The sequence below is a fragment of the Chiloscyllium plagiosum genome, chromosome 9 (genome assembly GCF_004010195.1).
Source record: "Chiloscyllium plagiosum isolate BGI_BamShark_2017 chromosome 9, ASM401019v2, whole genome shotgun sequence".
Taxonomy (NCBI): Eukaryota; Metazoa; Chordata; class Chondrichthyes; order Orectolobiformes; family Hemiscylliidae; genus Chiloscyllium; species Chiloscyllium plagiosum.
In genome coordinates, this window is record NC_057718.1 from 37,366,006 (window position 1) to 37,390,944 (window position 24,939).

The 24,939-nt window shown below is 40.2% G+C and overlaps 1 long non-coding RNA gene across 2 annotated transcripts in view; it reads right to left on the bottom strand.

Annotated features, from left to right (window-relative positions):
* Window positions 1–5,636: 5,636 nt before the first annotated feature.
* The window catches only part of LOC122552783, a 24,856-nt gene continuing 5,553 nt past the window's right edge, over window positions 5,637–24,939 (bottom strand). Inside the window, exons 4-6 of one of the 2 annotated variants that reach the window (XR_006312499.1) lie at window positions 23,920–23,967; window positions 10,963–11,651; window positions 5,637–5,765 (exon numbers count right to left, since the gene is read on the bottom strand). This is a non-coding gene — a long non-coding RNA (uncharacterized LOC122552783). The remainder of the gene's footprint in view (window positions 5,766–10,962; window positions 11,652–23,919; window positions 23,968–24,939) is intronic. The other variant, XR_006312500.1, reaches the window with a different exon arrangement.

The following is a 24,939-nucleotide window of genomic DNA, read 5'->3' on the forward strand; positions in this document are numbered from 1 at the left end:
GGGTGGTAGGTGAGGACCAGTGGGGTTCTGTCCTGGTGGCGATTGGAGGGGCGGGGTTCAAGGGTGGAGGAGCGGGAAGTGGAGGAGATGCGGTGGAGAGCATCGTCAATCACGTCTGAGTGGAAATTGCGGTCTTTGAAGAAGGAGGCCATCTGGGTTGTTCGGTGTTGGAATTGGTCCTCCTGGGAGCAGATGCGGCGGAGGCGAAGGAACTCGTTATTCCATCCAGTCAGTTTACCTAGTCAGAGTGGAATCCATGATAACTGTTCCCTATTAACTCATAGCAATCTTAAGTTTGCAGTCCTATTGTCCTGTAGCATGAAATTTCCTTGCAAGTAGGGTAAAATTAACCACTTAATTTTTAAAAATATATAAACAGTGTCATATCTATCATCTTCTAATACCATTATAGACTTTTTGAAATGATGAGTAGTGTTTCTGCCTCATCTCTCAAACTCCTTCAGACTTTTGGAAATCTGATCATGGTTCATATGTTGGATTAAGCAGAGAAAGAGAAACAATTCCCTTTTCTCACCAAACTGGCAGAAATGCTTCCTCAGTGTGATTTCTTTTCAGTCGGGAGCTATTCTGAGCGAGGTCATTTGTAAAGGAATAAGCTCCTTTACCAGCACTGCACCCAGATCAAAAGCCCAATTGCCATAATTGCTAAAATTACATATATCTTCAAATTATTTTCATGGTGGCTATCAATGTAATCATCACGTAACCACATAAGTAGCTCCATTAATACCACAACTTTATATTAAATAATTAGCTATGAGTTTAATTAATGAATACTTATTTTTATTTAATTAAATACTTCATAGTTTGCAGAATGTTACTTTTGCAAATTACAAACTGCTGTCTTCATTCCTCAATAGTTATTACTAGTGACCAGATCATAGTAGTTGAGGCACACTGATTTTTTTGCATGAAAATTATTATTCAAGTTAATGTTCTTACTCAGAGCCTGCGAGTCTGCCATTTATTTCTGTTTCCTTATGAAATAGTCTATGGCCTACAGCCTGTAATGAGTGCCTTTCGTTTTTGAAGGTAAAACCCATTTAAGTATAAGTGCCTTTAACTCACCTGTGTAACGGAAAAGTTCCTTCCTCTAATGGCTTGAATTACTTTCAAGGGAAAATAGTTTTAAGTAAATTATCCATGAAAAGTATATGTACAGTACAAAATAGAGCAACTGAGGTCAAATTACAGCACACAACATTTACCAGACATCCTGTTAATGAAAATGTTTAATGCTTGCAGCTATGTGGCAAAGCTGATTCCTGAAGTAGTTCAGTAAGAAGGCCTGAGGGCCCTGATATTTCAACATCCATCTTGTTTGTTTGATTATGCAGGTATTTATGGTTTGCAATTTTGTTTTCTGGCAGTCAGAACTGTTCATCCACAGTGACTGGATTGTTGCATAACTGACCTGGATTGTTGCTGGGGTAACTTTGCCACCAATCTGAAAACCCAGTGGTCTTTCCTTCTGTTGGCACTCTTTGCACTGTTGTCTGAGGTACACCAACCTCTGGAGTGGTTGATACAATCCAACTCTTCGGTTAAGTCCCAGCATTTCTAAAGGCAACAGAGCATCTCATTCACCTTACACTGTTTTAGGTATTTTCTGCAGTTTCATCAACAGCAGCTCTTTAATATAAAAGTAGCATCAAAGAATTTTTTTTTCCTGCACCATTTAACTCTCTCTTGTTAATGGCTTGGAATATTACTATTTTTCCACAGAAAGCATTCTCGAAAGAAGTGCAAATTTAAACATTGGTTGTTTCAGTTAATGTGTTTAATAGCTACTACAAAAGTCAAAGCAAGTTACAGCAAAGGGAGAGGTCACGTAATTATACATGCTAGTTAGTGCATTATATACAATTACATTTCTTCAGACATTTCCCTTTTCATAATAAATGCATGCACTATTGTTTATATTTACAATTTACAATTTACTGAAGTTACCCATTACATGGTCAACAAATAAAAATTATCATTTGTAATTCCAGTCTGTCCCACTTTCATCAGTCTCTACGCATATATTATCTCTGAAGCATTCAGGTCTTATAATGACATATATATGAGTTGTTATTGTGGATTTATTTGGTATCTGCTCATTCCTGGAGTAATGACTCCTCTGTGGGGCATATTGTTCCTGTAGTGAATGCTTGACAAAAGCAAAAAGCTTGTCTTTCAGAGTCAATGAGTTACAGAGCATGTCAAGCTTTTTTGATTTTTTGATTCTCAGTGTAAACAGCTTAATAAAGCTACCACTGCATGTGCTTAGCAGCGATCTTGTGTAAATGTTCATACTCTGATGATAAATTAGACAAAAACATTGCTAGGTACAGTAGTTCACAATTCCAATGAACTGTAGCACTACTTCCATATCTGGTGGTACCTGTATTTTTCTACAGTTTTCAGTTTGTCAGAAATCAAAAATCTTTGGCTGTCAGTACATGAGTTACATACATGAGTTTAGTCATCCTTAACTGCATTTTTTTCTTCTTGTTTCATTCATTTTTCTTACCATGTTTTATTTCTGCTGTTCTGTGATGACTGTCTCTTCTGTTTTATTTATGTATCATCAGCTACCAACTTCTCAAGGAGTTATTTTTTGGCCTCTTTATCTTACTTTTCATTTTTAGGATCTAGGGGACGCCAGAGTTACAGGTTCCTCTGTCTTGTCTTTCAGGGTGAAGCAGTTTATTCAGAAGCCAGCTTATGCAGAAGCCAGCTTATTCAGACTCTGTTGATGGATGCTGAGTTGGTCTCACACTCTCAGCTATTTTGATGCGTGCCAGGAAGATATTCAACATCATTCAGAACATCTTTCTATCCTTATAGGATCTATTCAGCGGTCTTACTGGCTTGTGAAATGCTGCAAATTTCTGCTAACAGGGTAGAATTCTCCATTTGAGCTTCAGACTTGCTTCAGCAGAGCTGACTGCAATTTGCTCCACATCTACTATCCTGAGCTGAAGACCTTTGACCTTCCCATTGCATTGGACTCTCAGTTTCAGTTGACATCTTGGGATGGGTATCAATCCATCATATAGTCTCTTTGGTCACCATCTTTTGATCCTTCACACAGATCTGCAATGTTCATGATTTTGCACATAGCACTGGTGTTGATTTGACATCTTCATTCTGTAGTCTACATTTTAACAGTCACAAATATTTTTCAGTTTCGACCTGGTGATACCATCCTGCTTTCCGGTTGAAAGTGATTTGTCAAGCTAATCAGCTAACATCTTTTTCTGGCAGATTTTTAATGGCTTGTTTTGTTCCTTTCTAACTAAGTGTTTGCATGCCAAATGATTCTGCTGCTCAATGGAGATCGATACTGCCAGGCAGCAAGTAGTACTCTGTCCCCAGCACTGAGAACAGGCATGCCACTCCTTTCTGCTCACCGTCTTTAATTAATTCAGTAGCTATTTCAGAATTCTGCCACCGACAGTGAAACAACTTCTAATTTTGTGTCATAACCCCTTTCATTTCCATGGTAGCATGAAGTGGAAAATTCACAGCCAGCATTTCAAAGTTGCTGAATGTGTTTTGAACTCTTCTTTGGTGTTTTGTTTTATATTAGTTCATTCTCTTATTGTTGTGAAAATCTATTCAGTCTCAACTTCACAGTTCTGACATCATATTTCAGGTATTGATGAAAAGGGTACATTTTGTCAAAATGTTTTCTCTTGCTCTGTCTATCATCATCGATTTGGTGCATTTCCCATAGCAACAGCACAACCACTCAGAGTTTGAGGGGGTGGCTTAGTGGTATGATTGTGTGATTATTAATGTGGAGATCAAGGTAATATTCTAGGGACTTGGATTCAAATCCCGATATGGTGGAATTTGAATTCAACAAAAACATGGAATTAAAGTCTATCGATGACCATAAAATGATTATTGATCAGGGGGAGCATCACTAATGTCCTTTAGGAAAGTAAACTGCCATCCTTAACTGGTCTGGCCTACATGTAACCCAGCAATGCGGATGACTCTTAACTGCCCCCTGGGCAATTAGGTATGGGCAATGAATGCTGGGCAAACCAGTGACACCTATATCCTGTGAATAAATAAAATAAAGTCCGTATTTGAACCAATCAGCATGCTCCTCTCACGAAGTATGTGTCATTTTCCTTTCATTTGGTATTTCTTGTAAATTATCCTGAGGAGAACAAAATGAAAGTCTTCGACACAATGTATCTTTTTACAAAAATGTTCAAGTTCTGTTCCACAATGGACTATGTTTCAAGTAATGTGGTGTTGTAGAAGCCAGCTTATGCCATACATATAATTACATTTCTCTGAGCATCGGTGGTAGTGGCTTGCAGCAGTGTGGTCTGTATGTCACTAGTCAGTGTTTACTGATGAATTCACATAATGTTCGGGCAAATAAAGAAGTAATCCAAACTTAATAATCTGAAACAGATGGCATCGTTATGAATACTTACAAATTGGAGTCACTGTGATTCTGATGCAATTTACTTATTGTCAATTGCCAAATCTAGCGTCTGCTCACCATACATGAATGCTACAAGTGCAGAATTACTACTTTAAATGATACAGAAAACTGACTTCAGTTGTTCACAAATAAAGTCGCAAGGAGCTTTCAAGTTTTTCTTCACACAGTATCTGGTTTATATATTGATCGTCAAAAGTTTTTTATTAAAATGCTATTAGGAAGCTGTGAGTTATTAAGAGACGTTTGGCATTTAGCCACTTTAGGAGATACAAGGATAGATGGCCAAATGTTTGGCCAAGGAGGTAGATTTTAGGGAATACCTTAAAAAATGAAAGCAGGGTTGAGAGGGAGAGAAATTGGGCCTAGCTGAAGGTATGGTGGCCAATGGTGAGATGATTAAAATCAGAGATACACAAAAGATGAGAATTAGAGGGGAGCATAGTCTGGGAGAACTGAAGTTGTGCAATGTCTCTCAGTGTGGTAAGAAAGCATTTGGCACACTTGCCTTCATTGGTCAGTGCATTGAGTGCAGGAGTTGGGATGTTCTGTTGTGGTTGTACAGGACATTGGTGAGGCCATTCTTGAAATACTGCTTCAGTTCTGGTCTCTTCACTATAGAAAATATGATGTTAAACTTGAAAGAGTTTAGAAAAGATTTGCAATAATGTCAGGATTGGAGGGTTTGAGCTATAGCAAGAGGTAGCGAGACTGCAATTTTAAAATTCACATTCATGGGGTTCAATTTTAAGCAGCCCTCTGGAGATCAACTGAGAGGTAGGAGACTAACAAATGCCAGTAGATGGCATTGGGAGAGGAACCCCACATCATCACACCACCATGGGGTATTACTATCATTGAGAACTTCAATCACAGTGCTTCCTGCTGACTCGAGGTACACGGCTAATTAAACCATTGAAGTGGCCATTTTAGAGACACTTACTGTCCATGTGCTTATTGAGAGGGGACACCATCAAATGTGAGACTATGATATACACTGGCAGTCTCCCAGTGAATTCTGATGGATGGAGGAGCTCTTGCCAACTTGAGAATCACTACCTACCCTTCCCACCAACCCGTCTCTCACCTCAGATCCCCATGATGTTGGAGATTTGTAGAATGCTCTTCCAGCAGTAGCCAAGGTCTTCCACATTGTGCTGCCAACAAAAAGTCGTACTGTCCAAGAGCCCTCGCATGGGTGAGACTTTCACTCCTGGGGTCTTGATTCCAAGTGAAGGCTCGTTGTTGGACTCACCATTGCCTTTTTGGCATATGTTTTGCTGAGCCTTCCCTGGAACAGGATGCAGGTGTCAAACACCAGACAGTGGCAAAAACTCTGTCTCTTCAATAAGATTCCACCCCCAGCTCTGGATTACCCAAGAGGGGAAACATTCTCTCAGCATCGATTCTAACAAACTCCACGCAGAATCTTACCTGTTTTAGTACGATCACCTCTCATTCTTCAAAACTCTAATGAGTATAGGCCCAACTCATAAACCCATCCCTTCATCCAAAGAATCAGCTTTGAACTGCCTCCAAAACTATTATCCTTCTTCAAGGAGAGAAAAGCCATACAGTACTCCAGGAGCAGACTTACCAATGGCTTGACTGTTGTAACAAGACAATAATATTTTTATACTCCACTCCCCTTGTAACAAAGGTTAACTTTCCATTCTTAATCACTGAACTGTACATGCAGGGTAAATTCTTGTGTTTCACATACAAGGACACTCAAATCCCTTTGTATTGCAGCATTCTGTCGTCCCAGAATGTGTTTAGTTTTAATTCTTCCCATTTACAGTGGACAAAGTTTGCAGAACAATAATTCAAACTCTTTTTGGAGACTTGTATCCTGATCTCACTGTCACTTTTACTTGATTTGAAATTAAAAATGTTGACAATATTCCAAACTTAATGGAAAATGAAAACAGATGCAGCATACAACCTGGCACCAACTGTTATTTGTTCATTTTGTCTCATTAAGACAGACCAAAGTAGAAAAAACATGATCAGACAATATAACATAGAGGGTACAGTTCTAAAGAGAACAGAGGGTCCTGGGTGAGTATGTGCAAAGATCATCGAGAGTGGGAGAGCAGTTCGTAAAACATACAGCATTTTCAGCTTTATTAATAGGGGCATGGAGTACAAGAGCAAGCAGATAATGCTGACTTTATGTAAGACACATGTTGGACCCCAGGTGGACATTGAGTACAATTTTGAGTGCCACACTATGGGAAGGATGTGAAAGTTTTGGAGAGAGTGCCAAAAAGATTTGCAAGAATGGTTCCAGGGATGAGAAATTTTAGATACAAGGATAGATTAGAGAGGTTGAGATTTTTCTCCTTGGAGACAAGGACAAGAAAAGATAAAAGATTTCAAGATCATGAGGATCTAGATGGAGTAGATAGGAGAAACTGTTTCTGCTTGTAAAAGAATCAAGAACAAGAGGGCATAAAGTTAAAATGATTCGCAAAAGAAGTATAATGGAGGTGAGAAGAAAACGTATTCATGCAACAAATGGTTCGAGTCAGGAATTTACTGCCTGGAACTGTGGTGGAGGCACATTCAACTGAGGCACTCAAGAGGGCATTGGATAATTATGTAAAGACAGTCAGTACGTAGGGTTATGGGGACGTGGTTGGAGAATGAAACCAGGTCATGATGCTCATTTGTAGAACTGGTACAGACACCATGGGCCAAATGGTCTCCTTCTTAACCGTAACATTCCTGTAATATTCCATTAGTTCTAAGGTTAAACTTTTAAAATTAGCCTCACTGTTTTAAAAGCATAGCATATTTCAGCAACATAAAAAAAGGTCTTGAGGTGCTATATAATTAAAATGTTAATGGCTTGACTTCCAAATTCTTTCCTCACACACTGTGCAAACAAGCAGTTTGGTGAATTCTCTCCAGAATTAATAAGGATTTCAGGTCCTTTGTCTTGGAAGCTTTATGATTTCTTTGTAACAATAAATAAGGACTAAAGTAAAATGTAAAATGTATTGTACCAAAAACGTCTTTGAATACTTCCCACTATTTATCTGCAGGTGTATCCTTTAACAGATCAGCTATATTTACTGTAATCATTTTAATTGTCATTAGATTGATATTTGCTTTAATTAAAACTAATGTTTAGGATTGTCACTTTCTGTTTTCCCTTTCAACCATATCTTTATTTGTTATTTGTTACATTATCACAGAGATGTACAAATTAGGAGCAGCAATGGATTATTGGCTGGTTCCCCATTCAATAAGATTATAGTTCAACTGATGGTGACATCAACTTCAATTTCCTAATTACACCAGCAACCTTTGACTCCCTTGTTTGTCAAGACAGACAATGGTACAACTGGTCACAAAAGCAAAATCAACATTCAGCCCTTCTAACCTGTCAGCTATTCAATAAAATCAGGGCTAATGCCAATTTCCACATTCCCGCCTAGCACCTGTTTTGCTTTGCCTTAAATGTATCCAAAGACCCTGCTTCCACTGTCTCTGAGGCAGAGAGCCCCAAAATCGCATAAATCAATGAGAGAAGGTATTTCCCCTTGTCTCTGTTCTGCAAGGGAAGGGGCAGATTGTCAGTGGTTGGTATCGGGAGTGTGCAATATTTATCAGCATGAGAGGCTGGCAGAACAGTGAGTAGGAATTCTCATCAGTTGGTGGATTCACTGACTCAAAGCACCCATGCAAGGACTCTGGATTTATTTCCATGTCTTCAGGGTCAGTCTCCTGGCATTGATCTTCTACTCGCTCCTATTCCCATCTGGGAATGATCACTGAGGGACTCCAGTCTTGTACAGAGGCCAAACCTTTTTTCTTCTATCAACCTTTTCTATTGAGTCTTCAAACCACATCCGTGAGCCAAGCAGTCCTCTCTCTTCCCAGGGTGCACCAGCTGTGTAGCTGCTACTTGCAGTCAGGACAGTACAGACAGTCAGCAGCAGTTTCCTTCCAATGAGTGCAGATGAGTGGTTTTAGAGGCAAGGACAGACTAAAGAGATTGGACTTATTCTCCTTGGACCAAAGAAGAGATGGCCTTATTGAGGTGTTCAAATTATGAACAGTTTGAATAGAGTGAAGGAAGATATTCTGTTTCCACTCATAACTAGGGTTCACAGTTCCAAGATTGTCAGCAATAGCTAGGAGTGAGGTGAGGAAAAACTTCTTTAGTCAAAACGTTGTTAGGATTTGGAATGCGCCATCTGGGAGAGTGGTGGAGGTGGATTCCATAGGCAGTTTCAAAAGAGAGCTTGAAAGTGAGAAATTTTTCAGAGGGTTATGGAGATAGGCCTGCAGAATTGGACTAGCTGGGTAGCTCTTTCAGGAACCGGTACTGCCACAATGGGTCGAATGGCCACCTTCTCTTCTGTAAAATCCCTTTAAAAAGGGGTTGAATGCCTTCAGGAGGAGTTTTTAGGCCCGTGCTGACCATGTAACCAGCACGAACATGGCCTAATGCTCTCATTGTTTAAGTCAAGAGGCATAAAATTGTTGCACATTTTGCATGCTGCCTGCCTCATTGGGAATGGAAAGAAGCAAAGCATGAATTGTGACCCAGCTCCACCTCCCAAAAACAGGCTTCAAAAGGGTTTGAGCCTGACTATTCTTGTCAGACCTGAAGTAAAGCTTTGACCTCAAGCCAGACAGTTATCTGGATTAACAGAACAAATTTACATTTAAATTATCCGGATGGCCAATGTAAATATCTTTAGAATTTCAGGTAACATTCAATTCACAGTAAATTTGTCAGTGGGGTAACAACAGACTCTTTCTCACAAATTGATTGGACTGTCCTCTGTGCAAATGCTAGGACAGCTCATTTTGTTTAAACCAACCTGTCACAATTAAACACTGTCTAAAAAACTCTATTTGTGGTTTGAGAGTATAAACAAGGCTTTTGTCCAATTGATATTTGCTGAAAGAGGTCTACAATATTTCTAAAGTATTCCCCTTCTCTTTGGTCCCGCTGTGGCTCATTACAATATTTAATGTTGTATTTAATTGATACTACGGTTGGTGACTAAACCATATTTGTGTATGTTTTTAATTAAAGCCAAGCATTATATTTTCATAGAGACAACACAATGTTCCTGTTTGTTGCTATTATAACTTAGCATCCTTCTTTTGCTGCAGGCAATTTCTCTGGTACAGGAAGAGAAATGATTTGGCAAAATATTAACATTGGCTGACAAACAAGAATGAGAACCTGGACTCAGAACTAAGTGTGCAATTGGTACAATGTGAGTTACATAGAATTTATTGCATAAAACAGGTCATTTGGTATTTCTGGTCCACATGAACCTCCACTCTCCTTTTATTATCTCATTCTATCAAAATATCTATCTCTTCCTTTTCTTTTATATATGTTGAACTTCCCCTTGAATGTACCATGAAAATAAGATGATGATAAGAAAATGATGCACAACTTTAAAATCACTTCAGGGAGAAACTTTTAAAATTGCAGTTCAAACTCTAAGCACAAAAGATCCAGTTACAAGAAAGAAATATTAACAATCTTGTTACTGTTCAAATTGGAGCAATCTAAATGGAGACACTTTTTGTTTCTCATTACTGAATGTATTATGCCTCAAAAATATTGAAATCCTTAAATACTAGTTACCAACCTGCTGGTTTAAGCATTCTTATTTAGTCAGGATAAACAAAAGCAGCTTCATTCTTTGGCAGCTTTTCTCAACAACACTTCCTTACAATGCAATGATTTCAACTCAATATTTCATGCTAATGTCTGCCTTTGTTTGTACTGACCCTCTGGTATTTTAATTCTGTTTTTACACTTACTGGGGTAATTCCTTCTCAGAGTAATTTGGGTAATGAGCTGGATTACTTCAGTTAATTATTATGCACATAAAGTATAAGAAGACAATGGTTTCCAGTTCTGGGCTTTCAGTTGTCATCTAACATCCGATTCCCTGGGCTTGTTTTCTTTCACAAAAAGAAAACTGTGAGGTGATCTAATTAAAGTTGTCAGCATCACGAAGAGAATTGACAAAATAGATCCAGGCAAATTGTTAACCATGGTAAAGGGTTCAAATACCAAATGACAACATTTGAAAGTTTGGCAGTTAGGAGTGAGAAAGGTCTATGGCTTATATGTCTAAGGGAAAAGAAGTTACAAGTGAAAATTGCTGAAGCTAAAGTACAAATTGGACCAAGAAACAAATGGATATAGTTCTGGAAATGGAAGGAATTGAGGAATATATCACATCGAGGGTAGTTGGGGCTGATGTATGAAAAAGGGGATGAGCTCTTCTGGATTCAAAACTTCCTTGTTTTCCAAAAATAAGACCAAATTTTTGCAAACTCACATAAGACACTGATCTGATTAAAATATCGCGGTATTTGATCTACTTTGAAAGAATTTTATGTTTCGGGAAACATTTGTCAAATTGTCTCAAGGTTTATTGAGAAAGCCTAATTCGCATTCTCCAGAACAACAGCAGTAATTTAAAAAAAGAGAATACCTGCATTGGTGATGTGGTAGTTGCTGGCTGGGCCAGCATTTATTGCCCATGCCAATTGCCCTTGGGAAGGTGGTGGTGAGCAGTCTCCTTAAATCACTACAATCCATTTGGTGTTGGTACACCTACAATATCATTAGAGAGGGAGTTCCAGGAATTAAAAGATAAAAATATTTTCTAAACCATATGAAGCAAAACAGGGAACCACTTTATAAACTATATCAAGAGCTATTATACAGTCAGATAGCCATATTGCTGAGACAGAAATTTTCATTTAAATTGGCAATCTCACTCAGTGAGCTATAAGCAAGAAAACTGGCATAAAATATGGAAAACTTTAACATCTGTGTAAGAGCAAGTGTACTTTAAAGGTTGGACTTAAATACAATTGTTAGGAAGAATAAAAATAATCCCATCCACTTTATTTAAAACTGGGAATATTGATTTTACAAATTGGCATTAAAAATAGGAAAATATTCTATTAAAAATCATAATTACTTTCTTGAATGAGTACAAATATCCAACAAAATCAACCATCTCACTCAAACAATTGAAGTTCATATTTTCCTCTAACTTCTGTTCAGGAGAATAGATGGATCTTCACATATAATGGAAATAAAATCAAGACAGATGTGTGATGGATGGCTGCTTCATAATCTCCAAGGGTCAAAAATACCCGTTAACTGGTTCACCTGAGATCAATGGGGAAAGAAAATTCAATCAAAACAAGGAAACTCTGATGATATCATAATAAATAAAGGAGCTAACACACATTGTCTTTTAGAATCAATGCCAATACTTATCTCTAGCACAATAACAGCCCCAAAACACATGCCCTTTTCAATAGAAAAGGATGTACATTTATGTAAGTATATTACCAAGTCATTTCAAAGTAACAACCGGATCTTATAATTCAAATAGCAGTCGTAACATGCTTGTACTCTGCTCTCAAGTTTTACAATACCATAAGATCATTATCATTTCTGTTCATGCCAAATAGTGCCTTGCAGAATGTCACTGCTGCAAGTAATACAGATATCCTACTGAAGAGGCCATACAAGTATTGTTCAGTAACATCCATAATTGACAGAACAATAATCAGAAGATTCATGAGGCACCTGGCATTTTGATTCAGTTGAAGCTTATAAAACTCAGGCAGGGATTTTTTCATAAGAGCACAAGATGTAGCAGATATAGGCTATTCAGCCCATCAAGTCTGCTCTGCTATTCAATGAGATCATGGCTGATCTGATAATCCTCAACTCCACTTTCCAGCCTTTGCCCCATAACCCTTGATTCCCTGATTGATTAAAAAATGTCTATCTCAGTCTCGTATATACTTATCTCAGCAGCCTTTTGCTGTAAAAAAAAGCTGCATATCACTCCCGTCAGGGAAGAAATTCCTCCACCTCTCTATCCATCGTCCATATCTATCCTATCAAGTCCTCTAAGAATCTTGCGCGTTTCATTAACGTTGCATCTCATTCTTCTAAACTCCAGCGAGTACAGGTCCAACCTACTTAACCTATCCTCATAAGACAGTCCTTCCATACCTAACTCAGTCGAAGGATCTTGTCTGGACTACCTCCAATGTCCAACACCAGTATATCTTTAGTTAGATTTGGAGCTCAAAACGTTCACAGTATTCCAGCTCTGGTCTGACGAGTGCCTTGTAAAGTTTTAGCAAAAATGGCCTGACCTTTATATTCCATTCTCTTTGAAATAAAGCCCAACATTCTACCTGCCTTTCCCATATTACCTACTGAACTTGGATGCAAACTTTTTGTCATTCATGCATGAAAACTCCTAAATCCCTCTGTTCTGTAGCTTTCTGCTGTCTTTTGATTTTTAAATATTATTCAGATAGAGTCAGAGTTATACAGCATGGAAACCGACCTTTCAGTCTAACTTGTCTATGCCATTCAGATATCCTGAACTGATCTAGTCCCATATGGCAGCATTTGGCCCACTTCTTTCTCAACCCTTATTATTCATGTACCAATCCAGGTGCTTTTTAAACGTTGTAATTGTACCCGCCTTCACCACGTCCTCTGGCAGCTCATTCCATACACACACTACCCTGTGCATGAAAAAAAGCTGCCCCTCATGTCCCTTTTAAATCTTTCCGCTCTCGCTGTTAAACCTATGACGTCTAGTTTTGGACTCCCCCACCCTAGGAAAATGATCTTGGCTATTCACCCTATCCATGCCCCTCATAATTTTATAAACCTCTATAACGTCACTCTTCAGCTTCTGACATTCCAGGGAAAGAATCCGCAGCCTCTCGCTATAGCTCAAACCCTCCAATCCTGACATCATTGCAAATCTTTTCTGAACTCTTTCACGTTTAACATTATCTTTTCTGTAGTGAAGTGACCAGAATTGAAGCAGTATTCTAAAAACGGCCTCACCAATATCCTGTACAGCCACAACTGCACATCCCAATTCATGTATTCAATGCACTGACACGGAAGGTAAGTGTGCCAAATGCTTTCTTCACCACCGTCTACCTTCGACTACACACCTGCACCCCTAGGTCTCTTTGTTTGGCAACACTCCACAGGTCCCTACCACTAACTGTGTAAGTCCTGCCTGGTTTGCCTTTACAAAATGCAACAGTTCATAATTTTCAAAAATAAACTCTATCTGCGACTCCTTGGCCCTTTGGCCGATTTGATCATGGTCCCATTATACTCTGAGATAACCTTATGCACTATCCACTACACCATTTATTTTGGTATCATCTATAAACTTCCTAACCATATCTCCTATATTCACATTTATATAAATGATGAAAAGCAGTGGACTCGGTACCGATCCTTGTGGCACACGGCTGATAGACAATGTCTATCATCAATCTTCTTTGTCACCTCTTCAGAAAATTCAATCAATTTAGACAGACATGCTTTCCCATGCTCAAAGCCATATTGACTATCTCTAAAGAATCCTTGCCTTTCCAAATGCATCTAAATCCTCTCCCTCAGCAACAACTTGCCCACTACTGACGTCAGGCTCACTGGTCTATAGTTCCCTAACTTGTCCTTACAGCTTTCCTTAAAAATGGCACCATGTTAGCCAACTGCCAGTCTTCCAGCACATCACCCATGGCTATCAATGATACAAACATCTTAACAAGGAGCCTAACAATCTCTTCCCCAGCTTCTCACAAATTTCTGACATATATCTGATCAGGTCATGGTGATTTATTTATCTTTATGCGCTAGAAGACCATCTGCACCTTCTCTTGTTTGCTGATCGTTTGTAGAGAATCCTCTATTCTTCCTGCCAAAGTGCATAATCTTACATTTTCCCATATTCTGTTCCATCTCTAAGTTTTTGATCCATTCAGTTAATCTGTCTTTATCCCTCTGCAGATTGTCATTCTCACCACTTGCCTACCCACCTATTTTTGTGTCACCCACAAAGCTCAACATTAGTACATTCACCTCCCTCATCCAAGCCATTAATAAATATTGCACTGATCCCTGCGGCACCCCACAAGCTACAGGTTACCATTCAGAAAATTGCCCCCTTATTTTGACCTTCTGTCTTCTATTAGTCAAATCTCTAATGATGCAATATAATACCTCCAACATCAGGAGCTGCTATCATACTAAATACCCTAAAGTGTATCTTACCAAATGCCTTCTGAAAATCCAAATATGTTGCATGTACCGATCCCCTATTAACTGTTTTACTTATTAGTTCCTCAAAGAATTCTAATAAATTTCACAGGCATGATTTCTGCTTCCTGAACCCCTGCTAACTCTGCTTGATCATATTGTGTCTTTCTAAATGTTCTGCTATTTCAGTCTAATAATAGACACTAACCTTTTCCCAATAACAAACATTAAGCCAACTGGCCTATGATTAGCTGTTTTGTCTCTTTTCCCTTTCAAGTAAAGGTGTTACTTTGGCAGTTTTCCAATCCTTTGTGAGTTTTCCAGAAACTAAGGATTTTTGGCAGATTACCGCCATCTCTTTAGCTACTTCTTATTATATCCTAGGATGCATCCCATCAGGTCCAATGGGACATTTTTCGTCTTTAGCCTCATTAATTTCCTTAACATGTTTTGTCTAATGACAGTTATTGCGTTTAGTCCCTCTTTTTCTTTTGCCCGTTGATTATATAGTTATGTTGGAATGTTATTACTGCAGGACTTATACACTTAATGGTAAGGTCCTGGGGAGTGTTGCTGAACAAAGAGACCTTGGAGTGCAGCTTCATAGTTTCTTGCAAGTTGAGTCACAGGTAGACAGGATAGTGAAGAAGACATTTAGTATGCTTTCCTTTATTGGTCAGAAACTTGAGTATAGGAGTTGGGAGGTCATGTTGTGGCTGTATAGGACATTGGTTAGGCCACTTTTGGAGTATTGTGTGCAATCCTGATCTCCTTCTTATAGGAAGGACATTGCAAAGGGTTTTGCAAAGATTTACAAGGATGTTGACAGGGTTAGAGGTTTTGAGATATAGGGAGAGGCTGAATAGGGGCTGTTTTCCCTGGAATGTTGAAGGCTGAGGGGTGACCTTACAGAGGTTACAAAATCTTGAGGGGTATGGATAGGATAAATAAATAAGGTCTTTTCCCTGGGGTGGGGAAGTCCAAAACTAGAGGGCATAGGTTTAGGGTGAGAGGGGAAAGATATAAAAGGGGCCTAAGGGGCAACTTTTCATGTAGAGCATGGTGCCTGACTGGAATGAGCTGCCAGAGGAAGTGGTGGCGGCTGGTACAATTACAGCATTTAAATGGCATCTGGATGGGTACATAAATAGGAAGGGTTTAAAGGGCTATTGTTCAAATATTAGCAAATGGGACTAGATTAATTTAGGATATCTGGTCAGCATGGACGAGTTGGACTGCAGGGTCTGTTTCTGTGCTGTGCGTCTCTATGACTTTAAAATATTTATTCAATTCCTCGACCATTTCCTGGTTCCCATTATTATTTCGTCAGCCTCATTCTGTAAGGGTCCTATGTTCACCTTGTCATCTTTCTTCTTTCTTATATATTTAAATAAACTCTTGCTGTCCATTCTTTGTACTCCCTGTAAGTTTACTCAACGTTTATTTTCTCCCACTTTATTAATTTTTGGTGAGCTTTAGTTGGTTTTTAAAACTTTCCCAACTCTCTGGTTTACCACTAATTTTTACCACATTGTATGCTTTTTATTTCAATTTGATGTTATGCTTAGCTTCCCTGGTTAACCATGGTTGTGTTTATCCCTTTAGTGGAATTCTTCTTCCTCATCATGAACCATAAACTACTTCCCTGAATGTCTGCCATTGTTCCTCAACAGTCTTCAGTGTTCAACTCATTTCCCAGTCCACCCCAGCCAGCTGTGCCCTCATTCCTTTGTGATTATCCTTATTTGAGTGTAGAACAGTTGTCTGCAACCCAAATTCTCATATTAAATGCTAAATTCTATCATGTTATGGTTACTGTTTCTAAGGGGATCCTTTAGTCTAACATTATTTATTAAACCCACCTCATTATACATTACCAGGTTGGATCCACAACATATTATTCCAGGAAACTGTCCCGACTACACTGTCTGAATATTCCCTCATGACTACCTCTGTCAATTTGATTTTCCCAATCTACATGAAGATTAAGATTACTCATGATTAATGCATTGCCTTTGTTACATGCCTTCATAATCTCCTGGTTTATTCTCTGTCCCACCATTTAGCTACTGTTAGGGAGCCTATAGGTTACTTCTACTTGTGTCTCCTTCCCTTTTGCATTTCTTACCTCTACCCAGATCATTTCTTGCTATTGCACATATTCCATCCCATACTAACAAGCTATCACACCACCCTCTCCTTCAAAGTCACATCCTCCTGAGTAAGTAGTTCCTAGCTTTGATCTCCTTGTAACCATATCTCTCTAATGGCTATAGGTTCGTGTCCATTAACCTGTATTTGTGCTATAAATTAATTAATTTTGTACTGGGTACTACACACATACATATAGAGCCAATCATTTTGCTTTTTTACCATTTTGTCTGTCTTTGTTCCTACTTACTGCTGTTTTTCTATATTTGTATACTATCTACTCCTCGTGGGGCAGCACGGTGGTTCAGTGGTTACTACTACTGCCTGACAGCGCCAGGGACCCAAGTTCAATTCCAACCTCGGGCGACTGTCTGTGTGGAGTTTGCACATTCTCCCAGTGTCTGCGTGGGTTTCCTTCGGGTGCTCCGGTTTCCTCCCACAGGTCAGGTAAATTGGCCATGCTAAATTGCCCATAGTGTTCAGGGATGTGTAGTATAGGTGCATTACTCGGGAGTAAATTTAGGATAATAGATTAGGGGAATGGATCTTGGGGGTTACTTTTCGGAGGGCCGGTGTGGACTTGTTGGGCTGAAGGGCCTCTTTCCTGTAGGGATTCTATTAGAACATAGAACATTACAGCGCAGTACAGGCCCTTCGGCCCTCGATGTTGCGCCGCCCTGTCATACTAATCTGAAGCCCATCCCACCTATTCCATGTACGTCGATATGCCTGTCCAATGACGACTTAAATACACTTAAACTTGGCGAATCTACTACCATTGCAGGCAAAGCATTCTATACCCTTACTACACTCTGAGTAAAGAAACTACCTCTGACATCTGTCTTATACCTATCTCCCCTCACTTGAAAGTTGTGTCCCCTCATGTTTGCCGTCCCCATACTTGGAAAAAGGCTCTCCCTGTCCACCCTATATAACCCTCTGATTATCTTGTATGTATCTATTGAGTCACCTCTCAACCTTCTTCTCTCTAACGAGAACAGCCTCAAGGCCCTCAGCCTTTCCTCGTAAGACATTCCTTCAATACCAGGCAACATCCTAGTAAATCTCCTCTGCATCCTTTCCAAAGCTTCCACATTCTTCTTATAATGCGGTGACCAGAACTGTACACAATACTCCAAGTGTGGCCATACCAGAGCTTTGTACAGCTGCAGCATAACTGCATTCTATTCTCTCCCACTCTGGGTACCGATATCCAAGAGGCTGCTCTGTAATGCTGCCATATTCTCCTGCATTTTAAGTTCACATGCCTCCTTTTCCAAACTCTCCTTCCTCTAATGAATTTATAGCTCTCTCTCCAGCATTCCACTGCTGATAATGAAACTGAATCAGAATTGAAATGACTGCTTCAAATGGGTAAGCCAGGAATGTACACAATACTGTCACCTGAGCCAGATCGTCTACACAAACTGCTTTCAGTCTTGCTATCGACAAAATGGAGAAACGGTAACTTCCTGTCCGAATGATCAATTTATTCCTGAATTTGTTTTGTTTTTTTCATCTTTTATAAAATCCTTGATGAATGTTTAGGACTGAATAAGACCAGAGGATAGATGCAAGGCCAGGAAAGGTGACGGGGGGGGGAAAGAAAAAAGAGGGATGAAATGGATAGAACAGAGCTGGGGGGATATTCTGCAGAGTCTGCAAGAGGGGAAACATGGTGTGAAAGGTAAAGGAATTAGGCAGAAGGCAAGACTTTGGTTTCCAGACAGCAGGCTGAGACACGGAGAAAATGTTAGTGGTACAAACGGCAGAAAACAGGGATGTGGCAAAAGCAAAAGAGAGAGAAAAAGAGGATAAACCATAAATGCAGAGAACTGGCAAAAAATTGCAAAGAAGTGAAAGACAGAGAAAGGTGGAGAAGAGAAAGAAAGGGAGAGAAGGAAGGAGAACAAAAGGAGTGGGAGTAGGAGAGGGAGGAGCAGAGAGGTCAACCTGTGAGACCTTAAATAGTCAAAGTTAAAAATCATACAACACCAGGTTATAGTCCAACAGGTTTATTTTGAAATATAAGCTTTTGGAGCGCTGCTCCTTTGTTGGACTATAACCTGATGTTGTGGGATTTTTAATTTTGTCCACCCTAGTCCAACACTGGCAATTCCACATCTTAAATAATCAATGCATTTGCTTAGCTGCTTCAGAATTTACATTTCAGTTCCACAAGTAATCCTTAAAACATCAAAACTATGTCCCATTATCTCTTAGTCAGCTAAGTAAACTCTTCTGGCCAACTGGTAGGCACTAAATAAAAATTCTAAAATTTTCACTATCCAAAGGGGATAAAATTCAAGATTATTTGAATGTAAACTTGTAAAATTTTAATTGTAAGTTTTCATCCCCGTGATTTGAGTGAGCTGATTTCAGAAATCTGAGCTGAGTCTCCAGCAAGTAGCAAAGTTGAAAAGTAGTCCCTCTGTGTTAGATTTCGTTACCAGGTCAGTGCGGAAGATTGGCAGAATTTAAAGCCTTCCCTAGTGTGAGTTGAGAAAGGATGGCATTTATTCAGGCAGGAAGGTGCTGAGTGGGGACGCTGCCACAGTCCCCACTTTACCCCAAATAAGCCTGGGACAGAGATGCTGATGGATGGCTTGCCTTCCCCAATATCTCTGATGGTCAGCATGTCTGAGGGGAGGGATTTCTGACTGTAGGGTCCTTCATCCCTGGAGGTTCTGCTGCTGGATAATGAAATGCCTATAAGCAGTTAAACTGGTGGATCTTGTCCAGCAGGGGTGACAGAGGGCTCTGCTGGCTCTCCAGCTAACATTACATGGATTAAATTCTACTTTCTTCCACCTTATTAAATAGGAATCCAAGGATTTGGCCAGTAAATCTTCCAACTTTCCTTCTGCCTCTTAAACCTGCAACCATCCTTCTTGGTTTGGGCTCTGGAGAGCCAACACCAACACCAAATTCTCAATAATCAGGTCTTTCCAACAAACCAGTCAAAACGTTTGATCTCGCAATCCCATTTCTCAGGCAATGAGCAAATGACTAAGCCGCCAACCTGGGCAGCAGGAAGCATGCATTCATTATGAGCTAGATGTGCTACACCCCATTTTGGTATTAGCAAAGCAAAGGTGCAAACAGGAATAGTGCTTAACAGGTGTGAGGCTCCTTGCCTGAGCAAAACTGAAGAGAAACTGTCTGAGGTCCTCTGCCTAAAATTGGATTGCTCCGAATTCAGTTAGGATTTAAATATTAGATCAAATAGTATCCACGTTTTTCAAAATTCCTACTTGGTGAACATACCAAAAGTGACACAATTGATTGCAAGTCCATAACTCTTGTGATTTATGACATAATTTGTGACTGTATGAGATTACTGAGTGAGTCATTTTGAGGTAAAATTTCTTTTATGCATCTGAGCTCTTTTTCTGGTTGAAGTAATACTGTCAGCATTTCAGATGACGACAGTCTCGGGGAACAGTGCAGCTGGTTCTCTCTTCTGTTTACATTTTCAGGTAAACAATACCTGATGTATAACTGCTTTTGGGAATACATTTCTGACCCCGTTTATGTTACTGGTTTAATTGCTCATTCAGCTGCAAATTTCACAGTGAGCCAGCTGCACCAATAAGCTTTCTTTTAAAAAAATCAATGAAATAAGACCATAAATTACACGTTACAAAAGTAATTCTCCCTACAGTATTGATAATTTGGTTTCCACTTCAGGATCAATCTGTCAGCTACAGTTCTGAAAGCTCAAAGTAAAATTAATCCAGATTCATTTTAAACTTTTCAATTTTTTTAATGATGACCGCTACATGTATTCCAGGAAGAATTTCTCTTGAGATAAAGGACCAACAGTTACAACATTTAAAAGGCATTTGGATAAGTATATGAATAGGAAAGCATTGGAGGGATAAGACCAAGCACAAGCAAGTGGACTAGTTTAGTTTGGGAGTAGGGTCAGTGTAGATGGGTCTGTTTCCATGCTGTATGACTCTATGACTCTGTGACCACTTTCAGATTCATGCAGCATAAAGGAACATTGCACAAGAACAGTGGTCCATGAAGTGTATTTCCTTGCATTGATTTCATAATGTTGTCAATTCTGCAGATTTGCATTGGTCGTTTATCACTGGGGTGGGATTATCTGTGTGGACTTTGGGACCTTACTTTCAAGGTCAAAAGTGGGTCAGAAGCTGACACTGTGTGGGGAGCAGTGACCCCACTGCGTTGCATCCAAATTGACCAAGTTGCCAGAAGGCAGACCCATGTAGCAATTAGAGCTAGCAAGTGGGCTGTCAAAAGTGGAGGACCATTAATAGGAGTGGCAGCAGACAGGTGAGAGAGAGGGTGGCCCAAAATGGAGAAACGTAAAAATTTGTTTAAAATGTCCTTTGTATCCAAACCAGCATTCTGGACGGGAAGCTCAGTACAGGGTGGTTTATGGCTTCAGGCAGGAAGGACGGGCCTGACAGCTTGGGCTAGGTTTTACAAGCCATCCAACAAGAAAGCAATCTGTGGACCAGGCCTACCTGACCCCCGCCCCAATTTTACAGTGGGCCTTCTGCCCACCGCTCTACTGTTTTTATCAATTAAGGTTCTCATCCCACTGCCACTCTGATGGCACAGACTTTGGGAGGTGCTTGTGCCCAGCACATAACCTGGCAGGTATGACCCTGTCGGAAACTAGTCAATGGTTGGGAGATGGAAGGAGAGGGCATGTTGTGCCTATATCTCAGGTCCCTATGCCTCCCCACACCTAACGTCCACACCATGCCACCACACCCCACCCTGTTCAATGTGCCCACCATCCCCCTCTAAGGGGGCTGTTGCTGATTTGCCTGGATTTGAGGGAAAGGCATGGTCTCCTTAACCCCCACCCAAGCCTCCTGCATCACCAGCAGTAACTACCAGCCCAGAGCTGGTGCAGAGCTGCTCATCTCCAGTTGGTCACAAGTTCTAAGAGGTGGGACTTCCTATAGGAAAGTAAATTATAGTTCAGCTTCAGGATAATAAAAAGATTACCTTCTGTAAAATTAAAGCAGGAAAGGTGGGACTCAGCAGAATGAAATTATTGCCAATGAAATTATTGCTAGAATGTGGGGAACATGCGCTTAGCTGACAATCCACCCCACTCTTGAGGCGGACTGGAAAATTGGCTTTTAACCACCACTAGGAGAAAGTGAGGACTAAAGATATGAATTTAATCATCACTGACTGGTTCAGTGCTGGCCCTGCCCAGGACCCAAAAATCCAGTTACTGATGTTACAACACGAGTGAATTCACACCAGTTTAACAGAACCATCAGCGTGAATGGGCCATTTGCTGAAATGGTAGTGTCTATAAGTATCAAAGTTGTGTAAATCTGAAGCTATGTAGCTCACTGATTAAAATCTACTTTAGTATATGCTCGAAATAATCTCAAGACTTAATCAACATGAAATAGCAAATGACCTCACTCCTGCAATCAGCAGGGAGGTATCTAGTGAGCTCAGAAAAATTGATTGGTTGAAGCCTTTATTTATGTTACTGTTAATGCTGTCAGTTCAAATCAATCGCTACCTTCCCAAACGTATGCGAGAATTAATTGACATTTAAATGAAAGTGGAATAAAGTCTTATTGTATGTACATGATATAAATGATTGATTGCAGCAATCAGCCAAGTGTAACTTGTGTTGCTGGCTGGCAGAGAGTTCAATGGAAAGCTCAGTAACATTCATCACCAACACTTGTTCCAGCTTATCTACTTCTCTTAAAGGCAGTCTGTCCTCTTAAGGGAGAACTGTGGCCGTGACAGCAGAGAAGCTGCTGCTGAGGAGGACACCAACTTGAGAATCAGGCAAAGGAAGAGGGCTCCCAGCTTCTTGGACGCTGTACTGGAAGATTTAGTTCACAGAAAGTGAGTCCACAGGGAACTGGGTGGTCGTCAATGAAGAACCTCCAAGGGAATGAGAACAAATGAAAAGGAAAATTTAGTGCCAGAAGAAGTTCAATGATGTCCCGTGGGAGGCCAGGTTCAATGCATCTCCAAATACAATAAAAACAACTCCATTGCTCCATATACAACATCCCAGTCACTCATCAGTCAGGACTAAGGTTAGATGCTCCACTTTATTCTCACACACCTACCAATGATACCAGCCTCACACATACCTCTTGCAACCTCCATTTAACCATCCCTGCCTAGCTATTCGGCAATGGCAGGCACATCGCTCAAGCACACTGACACTCTTTACTCTCTCTCATAGGGCAAGGTGAACCACAACCAGAGGAAACAGAGTAGACCCAGAGGGGCAGGCCTAGCTGAGCTGGCGAAGTCTATTGAGGTATCTGTGCTCAACAATATGAGAGTTGATTGATACATTAGTCATTACATTACATTACAGTGCCACTCAGAACGATGTTACCTTCCTGCTTTAAACGCCTGTCAATTTTTCCTCATTCAAACCCTTCACTTCTTTCAATATTGCTCTTTTAGACACCGATAAAGCACTGCCTGGCAAGCTACCACATGAGCAAGGGTAAGAGCTGTGCCCGACCTTTAAGAGAAGAAGCCCCTTTACTTGATCTAACACAAATGGCCACAAACTTAGATGCTGGCGATGTGCAGACCAGATCAGAAGAATAATACAGACTATCTACCAGATCCCCTGAGAGTGAGATTGCACACAAGTTCTGCTACAGAGACCTCAGATGAGTTTTTTTTAATTCACAGGATTTGGGCGTGTCTATCCAGGCCACCATTTATTACCCATCCCTAATTGCTCAGAGGTTAGTCAAGAGTTAACACATTGCAGTGGGTCATGTAGGCCAGGCCAAGTAAGAACAGCAGTTTCCTTCCCGAAAGTGAACAAGATTATTGTTTTCCCAACAACTGATTATTGTTTCATGGTTACCATTAGACTCCTAATTCCAGATATTAATTGAATTCAAATTGCAATGTATGCCATGGTAGGATTCGAAACTGTGTTCCCAGACCATTACCAGGGTCTCTAGATTAATAGGACAGGAATAATACCACCAGACCTCACCTCCTGGTTGCCTTCAGGAGGAGATCAATGCATATGCACAGATACTTGTTGCATAGAGAGCCCGCCGGACTAACTGCTGTCACCATCAAAAAGCATACAGGAGTCTGAACCCAAGCTGACTGAAGACATTGTGTAGAGTTTGCAATACATTGGTAGTCAGTTCCATCACAACATGCGTGGACTTACACAATGTGTGGCTGCATCAGCTTCTACTGCAGCACAGGCAGAAGTGACCTAACATTGGAATTAAAAAACAGATAGGTAAAGCTTATAAAGGGAAGGAAAATATCACCATTCTTCGACAAATACTGCACTGACAACTGTTAACTTTAGAAGTATAAAATATCAGCTTAATTCGTGTATATGAGGAGAACAAACTTGCACATAGCCCAGACAGCAGTAATTATAATCAGTCAGGCAGCGTATGTGGAGAGAAAGCAAAGTTAACGTCTCGGTTCTAGTGACCTTTCTTCAAAATACTGTTCTGCATTCTGCCAGACCTGCTGAGTTTCTTCTGTTCTTCTTTCAGAGTTACAGCATCCACAGTTTTTTTTGTCTTATTTTATATTCTTGTATTCAACCTGCGATAAGTGGAACACTACTACTGTGCCATGAAACCCTAGTAGTAATTGAAAACGTTGTATAAACACCTATTTGAGAGCTATACCCAGGCCTCATTCTCAAGAGACCCCAATATTCCCAGGAAAAAATCAATAATGAGGGTGGGAAACCTATCGGAAAAGATCATTGTTCCCCATTTGCAAGAGACAGAATGCGTAAGGAAATTCTCACCCAATCACAGGTTCTTTTGCTCCTGAATATGTGATTGGAGAAGCAGCAAGGGTGGGAGTTTGGGAGCCTATGACTGAAGGAGTGTTTCTAAGACCAGTTGACGCCAAGCATCCGTGGGTCCAAAATTAGACATTCAAAACTGATCCACAGCTGGAAAACTCAGGCCTGACAGAAAGTTCACCAAACTAAATTAAACAGCAGCGGAAAATGTGTTGCTGGAAAAGCGCAGCAGGTCAGGCAGCATCCAAGGAACAGGAGAATTGACGTTTCGGGCATAAGCCCTTCTTCAGGAATGAGGAAAGTGTGTCCAGCAGGCTAAGATAAAAGGTAGGGAGGAGGGACTTGGGGGAGGGGCTTTGGAAATGCGATAGGTGGAGGGAGGTCAAGGTGAGGGTGATAGGCCAGAGTGGGGTG